Below are 12,658 nucleotides of genomic sequence, written 5' to 3' on the forward strand. Positions count from 1 at the left end.
CTTAGCACTCAGTATCGGACTCAGGTGGGTACCAGTGGGCTTCAGCTCTTTGCTGTGGCATTTGCAGTCTTCACCAGGCCTTAGGCTAGAAGTAACCCCTTTGAATGAACGATCAGACACACCCTAGCAGAGGGAATTTCAAAGGAGAGAGGAACGGCATGACCATCATAGGTGTTTCTGCTAAGGAAACCCACCAGTAATGTTGCTAATAAACAGCATAGCTTCTCTGGATACAGAGGACAGAATGAAAGCATCCAGAGGCATCAGTGGAAGGCATGAACAGGAGTTGTTGCCCTTCATTGGCTCCTGTGAAAAAGTTCAAGATCTTTCCCCATTCTGTGACTTTGGGAAAGATACTTCCCCTTTGTATATCTTTCTCCCTTCAACAAAATCAAAGATGACAGGCCTTGTAGCATGGCTTATTGGTAGTGGCTTGCCACCATGTCTGGCAATCTGTGTTGCCCTCCCAGGACGCATACGGTGGAAGAAAAGTTCAGACATGAATAAAATATTCTGTGTCTTTTTTCATTTTAAATAATAATAATATATAATATAACATATAATAAATAAAAATAATAATATCCATTATTAAACATGTCCAAGTGTATTAACTGTGGCAGGATTTCACACACATACTCAATAAATGAAATTTTTAAATGCTAAAAATAAAAATAAAACAGTGATGCTGTGAAGTGGCAGCGTGTTGAAATAAGGCATGTTAGAAGAGCCGGCACATTCGTTTCCTGCAGTGAATATATAGCTAGCAGCTAAGCTTCCCAGCTTTTAGATGGAAAAAAATTAAATTGATAAAGAATGCAGTGTAGAAAAGTCTGTTGAAATCTTAAGAGGTAATATTTAAGCAAAATCAATGCTTGTAAAAGTTTTTTAGAGAAAGTAGACATAGTAAAGTGATGAATATTTCCCTAATTTCCTTCTCTGCTAAGAGTTCACCAAAGGGACTTTTATCAGCTCATGTCACGCAAGCATTCTTACACTTGAACTTAAAGTTTCTGCACACTACTGACAAAACTGTGGCCTAGTAAGTATGTGTATTAATTGCATAAATAATATGTAGACATGACTTAGTGGCTGCTTTACTAATCTGAGCACAATTCATCTGTTTAATTTATGTCTTACAAAACCCTCTACCAAGTCAAGTTGTGTATGTGTGTGTGTGTCTGTGTCTCTGTGTGTGTGGTTGCACATGTTGTAATTCCAGCAGTCAAGAGGTTGAAGCCAGAGGATCCTGAGTGTGGAACCAGCCTGGGCTCTATAGCGGTGGAGCAAATTTCTGCATGCTGAGATAACCTAGGGACAAGTATAGAGAGCCTGTAGCTTAACCTTCCCTGTTGCTCCCACTTAGACCCTCTAGCCAGAGGTTTACAATATTTTTTTTAAGTTTTGGACTTCCTTTTATATTTTTAAAAATTACAGGATACTTCAGAGCGTTTTATCAATATCCTTTGTATATGTTAGTATTATTATAAGTGACACTAAAAATGTGAACATTTAATTTGGTATGTTCATTCAGTATTTGTCTTAAAGTAAAATATAAACCCAATGAATATTGAAATAAATTTCATTTAAAAGACTTATATTGTCTGCATATAAGAAGATGGCGTGGGGAGAATGAGCCTTTCCCAGGTCTGAACCCCCTTATTGATTATCCAGTACCAAGTGATTCTGCCTTGAAGTCATACATAAACAAAATCAGACTCAGCAGGTTGTGTTTATATTTTTGTATGTACATATATATGTATATAGCAATAATAAATAAAAAGAAACTATTAATTTAAGTGTGAGATGGGCTGGCAGGGAGGGCATGATAGAGGTTAGAAGAAGAAATCGGAGGGAGGAAATGAGGTGATTCTATTTTATTTGAAAAGGCATTTTCAACTAAAATAAAAAAGAGAAAAAAGAGGGCCTAGATTTGGTAACTTTGCAAATATAGAGAATGCTTGACTTCACAGAAACAGCTGACCTTTCCTACTTGTGCCTATAGAAATCATCTATGAGAACGTATTTTGTTTGAACTACATTAAGAAAATGTGCCCAAGCTCATCCATGGATGGTGTGCTGACTCCCGTTTTCCTGCTGTGATAATGCACACTGACAAAGATGACTTAAGGACGAGAGGGTTTGTGTTGTCTCAGGAAACTGGAAACAGCTGGAAGGAAGTGCAGGAAGCTGGCTAGTCATGTGTTCATTCAGTTCAGAGGAAATGGAGTGAACGGGAAGGGAGTCCAGGCTGTCAACCCTCAAGTCCCACCCCCAGTGATGTACTTTCTCCAACAAGGCTGTACTTCTGAAGGCTCCACAACCTTCAGAAACAGGGCCACCAAGTGGGTACCAATCACTCAAAACATGAGCCAGTGAGACACATTTCTCATTTAAACCATACTGATTGAAGACAGCATTTCCAGAGCCTTTTCAAATCATTGCAGATATTCTTTGATATTACACCACAGCTCTAAGTTACATTTCCTTAAAGGTTAGTTGTAACATGGAATTGAAAACACTGATCTTTTTGCTCAAAATCCATTGTGTTCTCTCAGGTGAACCTTGAAGGCCGTAAGTGGATTCTTTAAAATTCCATGTGATGTTGACGTAATCTGCAGTAGATTTCTTTCAGATCATCTGAATACCAACATCCATTACATGCCTCCTAAAAGTCCCATTTGTTGATATGGCTGATGGTAGCATCGGAAATCATTAAGAACTGCATGTGACACATGTTTTCAGTGTGCCACCTCTGTGAAAGCTCGTGTTGAAGCCGTGGTGAACGGTACTGTCTTCTGCGTTGTTCTCCTTGAAGTGAGATGTTTCCTTTGTTTGTCCTCTAGAAAATGACTTGAAAATTCCCCAGCGTAAATAGCCACATCCAAGAAAATCTGCCTAATTGGATTCAGAACCCACAGAGGCTATTACAGGAGAGAGCCGTCACGTAGCAAAGTGTTTTATGTAGCCCTCTCTATCATTTAGAATATTAAAAAGACTGGCCTTCCTGGTCAGATTCCTTAAAATTGATAATTTTTACTACACATTCACAGTTCCTCAACTAGAGATGGCTCTTTCCTTTTCTTTGTCCTGTAAGAGTGTCATGAATAGTATAATGTCATGATGTCGCTGGAAGTTAAAGTTTTGTGTCACTTCAGAATTAATGCTCAGTGTCCAATAATTTTACCACCTGTTGTGCAGTATTTCTTTACACTGGGTGAAGATGTATCACTGGGGTTGGTTTGATAAAGAGCTGACTGGTAAATAGCTAGGCAAGAAGAGGTTAGACAGAACTTCTGAGGACAGAAGACAGTTGGTGTTGCCAGACATAGAACAAGCAGGACACGCAAGAGCAGAAGTAAAAGCCATGAGCCACGAGGCAGCACGTAGATGAATAGAAATGGGTTAATTTAAGTGATAAGAGCTAGTTAGAAACAAGCCTAAACTAAGGCCGAGCTTTCATAATTCATAATAAATCTCTGTGTCATGATTTGAGGTCTGGCGATCCAAGAAAGCCTGCTATAACTACCATTACTTCCTTTGTATAAATGTGAATAAAGTTCAAAGGAACATAGTGGCCGACCGTCAGTAAATAGGTGTACCGTGTAGGTGCCATGGGAGGAATCCTGGGGTTCAAATACCTGAGTCTGTGGGGGACATTTTTCGCTGAAGACACCACAGTGGCTGTGTGGCTGTGTAGACTTCCAGATAGCCTGACCCAGCATACCAAGTTTGTATTAAGTGATGCCCTTGGCTTACTCAGTTACTGTCAAGCTTGTCAAGTAGTCAAGTAGTTCAATCAAGAGTACAATTCAAATCGACCGAGGAAAAGTAAGGAAGCATGTCTTGACGTTAACAAGGAAACAGATCCCAGCTCTTGGGAGTCAGAGGCAATCAGATCAGACCAAGGCCAGCTTGGTCTACCAAGCAAGTTCCAGGATAGCCAGGGCTCTGTTACAGAGAGAAACCTGGTCTATAAAGATGATGATGATGGTGATGATGATGATGAGTCAGAGTAAAACTCATGCTGTGTTGCTGAAATACATAGTTGGCATAAATGTATATCCTATGAATGTCAAGAAGGAAAAAGAAATTGGTAGAAGTTCCTAGGTTAGACCACTTGCCTTTGATTGATAGCACCTGTCCAGCCGACAAAGCCCAGGTGGAGATGGGTTTGAGTCAGGAGTACTGCAAATAGAAGGCAGGGCAATGCTTAGTATCCACCAAGAAACACTCTTCCTTGAAGAAGGTTAATATGTGACCACTTCTCTTTCCTCCTGTTCATGTACTCAAATTGTTTCTAATAACAGCAACATAATTTTAGCTGTCAACATTCTAATGGAGGAACATCCTAACTTCCTAGGTCTCAATTAAGATCAATAGCTTTATTGAGTCTGACAAGCCAGCTGCCATCGCATCATCGGTCCTTTTTAGGGATCCTTGTGCCTTGTTAAAAAGACGATGAAGGTCACTTTGTGTTAAAACAGGAGGGTTCTTAGGAAACGACTCCACTTTTGATTTATCTCTTTTAATGTTAAAGAGTAGTATGAGCATGGGGTTCACACCAAAGCACAAAGTGACCTCCATGATTATAAAAGTGAGGCCAATAATGGACAAAATCGATGTTTTCAATGAAATGTCCCCTTTGATAGAATTCTTTTATACTTTGTTAAAAGCCCACTCTGAAGGTCGATTATAGTGGAACCCAAGGTCATTTTTTTCAGCAAATGTGATAAAATGGTAGGTGTTTATTTGTATGAGATCCTCCACATACAGCTAAAATGAGTTTCTGAGACAGGGCTTCAAGTCATCAAATCTTGCCAATAACTCATGATTCTTTTGAACTCCCTATCCCGCTTTTTCCTCCTTCGGGGTACCAGGGCTGCAGATACGCACCACACAGCTCAGAATATAATTGGAGATATAAAACTGACACATATTTACATCTGGGGAAATAGTTCATTTGGTTAAATGCTCACCTTGCAAACAGGAAGATGTCGTTCAGACTACCCAAAACCCATGTTAGAAAGCGCAACCCTGTGGTGCACACTTATAACTCAGTGCAAGGGAGACAGAGACTGATGAGCTGCCAGGTCAGCTCCCCTAAACTAGTTACCAGGTTACTAGTGATGGAAGAGATCTGTCTCAAGCCACCGAGGTGGAAAGCCTGTGAGGACCGACGCCCAAGCATTTGCACATTTTAACTTGTGCATCTACATACACACAAACACACACAAAGCAACCATTATTTAAAGTTCTCAAGGCATCCTGAAGACAAAAACAGTAAAAGGTAAAAGGCAAGCCGTCGTGTTCATTGTTGGAACTGAAGGGGGATGCTACAGACTTGAGCAACCAATTGTGCGCAACACACATACCCCAGGTGCATAAGGTGCATAAGCTCTCATGGTATAGTCAGTGTCTTGTTACAATGTCTTGCAGGGAGCTACAAACTAAATTAACAGCTGGCTTTGTTTCCATATAGCTTTTAATCTAGTCTAAGGGAAAGAATGCAGAGCCTTTAAAACTACTTAAAGAGGCCTAGGCTTCAAAAATCATGAATCTTTTCTCATAAGCAGAGAGCAGATTGCTCAGATTAATGTGTGCTGAGCAGGAGAGCATGGAGAAGTTTCGTGGAAGTGTGTAGCTCACATCCTGCCATTTATAAGTCAAGCACAGTACAACTCCTTGCCTTCTACATTTTTTCCTCTAGACCCCATCTGATAGGTTGCAAGAGGAGCCAGGCATTTCATGACCCTGGATGGGCTTTATGATAAACCCAGAAATTACTGAAATCCCCACATCCTGGTGTCAGCAGCTATTCCGCTGCTTAGCTTCTTCTTCAAAGCGAAACCCGTGAGACCCTTTCCCTGCAGCTTTTGGACGTGGGCGCTAAAAGGGCGATCTGCACTTATCTCAGTGGCGCACAGTGACGAGCGCAGTCACAAGTGGCCTCGGAGGTGACGAGGGACAACCCTTGAGAGAAGCAGTGATAGGTAGCAGGGAAAGTGAGTCCCCAGAGATGCCTTTGAGTCTGCTCTTCCTGAGGTTTCAGAGTTCCTAAGAACCCAGAGAACAATAGTGGATCTGTTGTTCATTTACGGGTTGGTTTGCGACTTATCCTGTGGGTTGTTCTCATTTGCATGAGTAGGATTCTACCTGATGGTTAAGGAATGCTTCAGCAATTTGACCTGCAGGATTAGCATGTCCATACTCATGTTGTAGGTACTCTTTTGAAGCAAAAGAGCTGTTTCTCTGCAAGTATACTATTTGCTTGGCACCCTGAAGGTATTCTTATGGTCAAATTCCATTTACTAAGAGAAAATGCTCGCTTCTGGAATATAAGGAAACCACTAATGCTCATTAGTGGGTCTTTATAGTTGCTCTTGTATTGGGCAAAGGCATCTACAAAGAGGTCTAGAGCATCTATGTACAGCAATGGACAGATGGGGTTTGGTTCGTCTTCCTTATCCCCTGTTTGGTGTCCTGCTTAGATGCACTGGGTCCAAAAGGTGAAGGAAATAAGTGCTAAGAGCCACATGAGCAAACAGCCACACAATAGATACAGTACAGTCAGATTCATGGCACTATCTAGGGATGGAGATGTGTGGGAATGGGGGAAGGTTGATGGGAATGAAGCAGAGCACATCAGAGCTGGCATTAACCAGATTCTGTAGTGAGATGAGGGATGTGCTAGGGTGGAGCCACTAAGGACAAAGGTGTGTGTGTGCCTGTGCATCACTGGAGCCAGAAGAAAGTGTTATATTAAGCAGAATTGATGACTTATTGTAGGGAGAAGCCTAGAATACACTAGAGGTAAAGCAATTGAAGTTATAATTTTGCAAATATTTTATGGAATTTTATTGATATATAAAATTAAAGCATGAAAATGTATTACTAAAAAATATACAATATCATAGTAAATGTATTTTTCTGAAAAAAACGTAAAATGAACTGCAGTTTTTAATCCTTAGGGTGTCATCTGTTAACTATTAAAATTAATAGATTATGGAGTATATGATCTGGTGCTTTATGAGAAATTTGGCAAAGGATTATAAAATCCTTGAAAGACAAGAAGGACTGCCATCATTATTCCAACATGCCTCTTTCGCTTTACCAAACAAGACAGTGAGATGCAGGGAGGATTAGTGGCTCATTCGGTTTCCTTGGAAGAGCAATCTAGACCAGTGATTTCCAAACCACGTGCTATAGAAACAGCTGTCAAACACAAAGACAAAGAGTGAAGGAAGACCACCTGGCAAGGTAGAAAAAGCTAAGTTGCAGTGCAAGTAGAGAGAACAGTGTGCTTGCAACCTTTGGTTTTATTTATCTATGCAGTAATTATCAAATACATATCTATGTGTTCTGGCTGCAAGACATGGGAAAGGATGTTCTGGACACTAGGGCCCTGAGATACAGCTGAAGTTTGGTCCATTAGCTAATGTTCCTGGAAACAGGTGATGCCCAGGGGCCTGTGTGGACCTAATAGATTGGCTAGTACCAATCAATCACACTCCACTCAGCAATGCAAAATGCAACTCTCAACCCATAAGGAGTAAGAGATAGTTCATACTTGAGCAAAAAGTGGATAGCCATGGCCAGGGAACATAGATTAGGTTGCCCTTAATAACTTGAGAACCTGCAAAGATTTTCCTGAAGGTTTTGTAATTACAGAACAAAAGAAAATCTTGAATTAAGGCACTGTTCAGTTACACTGATTGAAACATCAAGTAGGCAGATTACAGCAGAGAAGAAAACATATCTGCTGTAGGCCTCAGATATTATCTGATGGTATTATTAGCTTTTGAGTTAGTGGAAGCTAGTTTGTTAAGTTAATAAATGTCCAAAAGGTACATGATAGTCACAGATGCTCATACACAGGTGGATAATGAATAGCTATTAAGGGCTTAAATTGTAAGTCCTTAATTTATCATGGACCTTAAAGGATAGCCCAAGGTATTTTAACTCTGGATCTCCTACATTCCAACTCTCACAATCATCAGACTCTGGTCTGTCAATGAGCCTTGTAGAGTCTTTAAATTAGGAATTTCTTTAATATGGGAATGTCAGCACCCCTTCCCCCACACATGCACTCATACACGTTCTTCCCAGGTCTTCCTCTTTCTTCCTGCTGCCCCCCTATGCTGAGGCTGTTCCTTCTTCCCTCCCTGGCACCCCACTGTTACCATGCAGCCTTGGCAGTGACTTTTCGTAATCAGTCTTCATTCTGCCTGAATTTAAGATCTTTATGAGTAGAACCTAAGAGAAAGGCTCGGGTGCAGGTTTTTTATTTAGGAAGCAGGAAGATCCAGACAGAGACTCCAGGTTCTGAGTGAGGGCTGGTTCTATTTGCACTTGGAAGGAGCAATCAGAGTCCCTCTGCTTGCTGTCTACCCAGGTAGGCTTATACCCACCAGCTCCCACTGGTTGGCCTTGTCCTGAGAACCCTAACTTCGCTGTACTTCTATGCTATACTTGGGTGGAAGCAGATGGTTTCTGTAGCTCTGGGGGAGGCTTTGGCAGAAAACTGCAAGGCCCGGGGCTCAGCTGTGTACATGAGCTCACAAGGAAATGTCCCTTGGAATTTCAGTTCATAAAAGTGTTGGATTGCAAAGCCTCTGTCTTCCCCACCCTGTGGTCCTCATGATGTCTATCACATGAGGCGGCATTTGGGTGCTTTCTAGTGAAACTCACAGCCAGGAGTGGCATCCAACACCCAGATTCCTGAACAGTACCTCCTCCCACTCACCCACACTGCTGCCAGCACCGTTTAGCTCCTTTCTTTTTTGTTAAATGAAATTCGCTTGTTAGTCCCTGGAGTGTCCCTATTTCATAGCATAGGAAACTGTATTTACACAGGCTAGTTATTTGTTTTCTGTGCAGAAAATGATTCTTTCTATCTCATTTGAATTATTTATTTTCCTTTGAAGAATGCTGAGTGTAAAGGTTTATTTACATCCCTGGCATCTCAGAATGGATCCTGTCAGGAATCCAGTAGTAACGGCTGCCTAGGAATGGTACATGCTGGGGACAGGAGGGATACCTTTTTGAGCTTTCTCACAGAGGATGCCAGCCTGTTCTGGACTTTTTGCAGCATGCATCCATCAGGCCTGTCAGCTCTTACTGTAGAGTCATGTGCAAGTGTTTTCAGGAACAATGCTGTGGGATGTCTTTCTGGACACTGTGAATATGTGTTGCTGTCATTGGTTGATAAATAAAGCTGTTTTGGCCTATGGCAAGGTAGGATAGAGCCAGGCAGGAAATCCAAACTGAGATAGAGGAGAAGAAGGGTGGAGTCTGGGTTAATTTAAATGTAAGAGCTAGATAGTAATAAGGGTGAGTCATTGGCCAAGCATTTGTAAGTAATATTAAACCTCTGAATGATTAGTTGAAAATAGCTATGAGACTGGGCAGGACAGAAAAGGCTCCCTTTACAAAGAAGATTCAATATCTGAAAGCTGCCTTCCATTCTGATTAGTTCTCTAAGATTGCTTCTTTACTGGCTGGAATAAAACAGCAGCGAGAGTCTAGCTGTATACAGTTTAGATACATAAGTCAGTTGTCTTGGACCATCATTTCATATATCTCCTAGTTTTAAGTAGAGTTGGAGTCACCAGTCGCACACATTGAATGGAGAAGCCTGGGATTTCCATTATCCTTATTAATCTGCATGTCTTCTGAGACTCCTGACAAGCTTCCTCCTGCCTTACATTGAATGCTGTGTTTTTGTCATAGCTCCTCCTCTGCCTGAGGGTTGACATCAGGGTTTGCTTTGGGAGATGCCACCCTAGTTCCTATTGCTCCCATCCTATCCTCTCCTTACACAGTGCAGGCAGGAACTGAAAAAACTAATAACAAAGATTCCATGTCTGCCACCTAAGTGGTTACTGCCAAGAAAATTGATTTGCCAATGAAAGAAAAGCATTTTCCACATGGTCCTCTTCTTTATGGTGGGCTTTCACCCCATTGTGGTCTTCTTCCTGCTTTTACTGACACCCTGCTCCACAAGGGCAAAGTTCCAGTTACAGAGAATGGATCACTGCCCAGCAAAAATGTTTCCCTCTTTAAGGATGCTCCGAGGGCAAAGCTCTGTGGACAAACTTCTGTTTGTCAATTGTTGCTACCTTCAGACTCTGTCCACCTAGAAAGCCATCCTCCATTCTCAGCTGTGGGAAGGGTCCCATTATAGCACTATACACCTGTATTCCACTTCCTGGTTTTTACCTATATTCCTGACAAGGAGCCTTCTTCTTCAGACAGGATCTGTATCTTGCTCAATGGTGGTCCCAGACCAGCACAGAAGAGATGGGAATGCACATACTTTCCTTATTGAGAATTGGGTAGAATCTTAATGTTCTCCCATGGCTTATGGCTTGACAGCTTGACCTTCAAGCTGATAACACTATTAGGAGACAGGGCCTGGCGGAAGGAAGTTAGGTTATTGGGAACATGTTCTTGTCCTTGACAGAAACATTGCCCCCCCCCCCATTAACTTGGACACTGTTTCTGTCTTTTGGGAAGCCCTTCCTTGAGTTGATTTCTCTCTAGTCTTTTATGTCAATGAAAGAAGCTAACGTAGCTGTCTGTATTTGGTAGCACTTGAAGTCACACATCTTTTCCATAACAAAGGATAACCAACTTGAGATAAGGTAATATTCAACTTGCATAGCCACTGTTTCAGAGTCCTTTGAGAAAGCTGGCTTTCACACCTCAGTCCCACCTACTTTCTTGGTTGATTGATTTCCAGCTCAGGTATCTTTCTTTATCCAGATAAAAGACTGTGTAAACAGACGTACATACAATGAGGCCCACAGTATAGGTTCGTAAGTGGATAAGTATCTGATGTTTGACAACCTATATAATCGTTACACTCATAGAAGCAGGGAAGAACTGATTTGCATAACAAGGGTTTTAATTAGAAATCTGTTAGCATAAATGACATGGTGTTAAAATTAATTAGCAATTGCTTTTCCTGGGCCTTAAAGACATCACTTGAAGGTATAGCAGAAATCTTTTATGAGCTGTTTTTATAGTAACAAAAGCTATGTAATAGAGATGTTTTCAATATATTGATGTCATTTAATGTTTCATTTCCTTGGGTATTCTAGTCTTATAGGACATTAAATATACAGCATGTGATTTTCATTCATATTACCTTAAAATGTGATGTTTTGTACAAAAGGAAAATAAGCCGTAGCAATGGATCAGGCCGCAGTAGAGCTCTAACCAAGAAGACACTCAATAATTTGTCATACCTGAATGATGTCTGACATAATCCACAAATTAGAACAGCATAATTTTCAACTAATTCATACTCACAACATACATTATAAATTATAACACACATCAGAATACAAATTCTTTGCCAATACAAAATAAAACAACAGCCCAGGAAGAGAAACTTTAACTCTTCTAACAACCAACTGATGCAGAATTTCCACTCTGCTGTAACAGTTGTATCTAGCTTTCAAAACTGTCCAGTCACTCAAATTATAATTGAAGAAAATCGATTCATCTTCGTGTGCCAGAAATGAGACATAGTCACTGTCCTGAAAAATGAGATCCACTTGAAATACAAGCCTTGGAATTGTCTAAACCATTCCCTGCAGTTGCATGGCCGGCAGACTCTTTAGACAAGTCCTTGAAGACTGTGTGTAGACTGTTCTGGTGCTGTTGACGAAGAGCAGCGTACCATCATTCCCAGTTATACCGTCCAGGGAATACTTGACTGCCAGTCCCTTTGTGTCTTTGAAATGCTTACATCGTGTAAATCTGTTATTTGGTATTCTCTGAGTAAACAACCAACAGAAGACATAAATGATAGATATGTAGACAGACAGACAAACAGACAGGGCAAGATTTATATTGAAGAACTGGCTCATGACTCTGTAGAGTTTGAACAAGATTCAACTGCAGATAGGCCTGCAGAATGAAGATGCATGGGAGAGTCCAAGTGTGAAGACAGTCTGCTAGAAGAAGTTCAATTTCTTCAGCTGATTGAGTGAGGGTCACCTGACCCTAGGTAGTCTACATTAGTCCATCTGCTAATTTAAATGCTAATCTCTTCTAAACACCTTCACAGAAAAAGCTAGGATAGTGTTGAACCCAGTGTCTGGATCCTGTGGTCTAGTCTAGGTGACACATTGCCGACTATCATGCTGAATGTACCAGAGATCTCTAGATTCTGTCATCTAGTCCACATGGCACATGACACTGACTGTCATGCTACCTGTTGCAGATATCTCTGGATTCTGTGATATAGTCCATGTGACACATGATATTGAATATCATGTTGAATATACCAGAGATCATACTTGAAGTTTCACTCTGGAAATCTGCCCATGCAGGAATGTGACTGCATATTTCATTACTTTTTTCTGCTTTTTATCAGTTGTATAAACTAGAGTTCATTATCTGTTGTCCTATCAATAGATATTTTGATATCTGTCATGCCTGTCTTACTTGTCAACCTGACACAACCTAGAGTCGTTTGGAAAAAGGGAACCTCAATTGAGAAAATGCTACCACTAAATAGGCTTGTGAGTAAACTTGTGGTACATTTTTTTGCTTGACGATGTGGGAGGGCCCAGCTCACTGAGGCAGAGCCACCCCTGGTCTGGGGGTCCAGGGTGCTGTAAGAAAGCAGACTGAGCAAGCCTTGAGA

The 12,658-nt window shown here is 41.0% G+C and overlaps 1 protein-coding gene across 4 annotated transcripts in view; it reads left to right on the forward strand.

Annotated features, from left to right (window-relative positions):
• The window catches only part of Ctnnd2 (catenin delta 2), an 804,341-nt gene that overhangs the window by 509,044 nt on the left and 282,639 nt on the right, over positions 1–12,658 (forward strand). The gene's annotated exons all lie outside the window — the stretch shown is intronic.

Source organism: Myodes glareolus, chromosome 15 (genome assembly GCF_982192425.1).
Source record: "Myodes glareolus chromosome 15, mMyoGla1.1, whole genome shotgun sequence".
Classification (NCBI taxonomy): domain Eukaryota; kingdom Metazoa; phylum Chordata; class Mammalia; order Rodentia; family Cricetidae; genus Myodes; species Myodes glareolus.